The sequence below is a fragment of the Sinohyriopsis cumingii genome, chromosome 18 (assembly GCF_028554795.1).
Source record: "Sinohyriopsis cumingii isolate HCF-2022 chromosome 18, ASM2855479v2, whole genome shotgun sequence".
Taxonomy (NCBI): Eukaryota; Metazoa; Mollusca; class Bivalvia; order Unionida; family Unionidae; genus Sinohyriopsis; species Sinohyriopsis cumingii.
This window is the reverse complement of record NC_142978.1, coordinates 68,031,609-68,031,986: the sequence shown is the minus strand read 5'-3', so window position 1 is coordinate 68,031,986 and position 378 is coordinate 68,031,609. Positions and strand designations below refer to the sequence as shown.

At 34.7% G+C, this 378-nt stretch overlaps 1 non-coding gene across 1 annotated transcript; it reads right to left on the bottom strand.

The window, feature by feature from the left end:
• Positions 1 to 262: 262 nt before the first annotated feature.
• Positions 263 to 378, bottom strand: LOC149776878 (U5 spliceosomal RNA). The gene has a single exon (XR_016416414.1). It is a non-coding gene; the product is annotated as a U5 spliceosomal RNA (small nuclear RNA).

The window sequence follows — 378 nt, the reverse complement described above, 5'->3', positions numbered from 1 at the left end:
CCTGAGCTCATATTCTCAAGAATAAACAATGACCTTTAAATCCCTATCAAAATCGCATAAATATAACTCTTCTATCACCATGACAATGAGAGAGGAATAAATGTTCTAACAATAGACTAGAACTACCTTTGTGAGTACCGAACTGGAAGTACTGAGACCTGATTATATAATCATCGGTTACTATCTTCCATTTGGATCTGGTTAGAAGAAAAGAGAACAAAATGCTAAATTTGAACAAGAGGTTTACTTTAATTGAATTGGTACCTCACCAAAGTGAGGCTTCAAAGAATGGTCTATAGACTCATTAAATGTTCCTCTCCACGGTAATCTTTAGTAAAAGGCGAAAGATTAATACGATGTGAAGAGAAACCAGAGTAA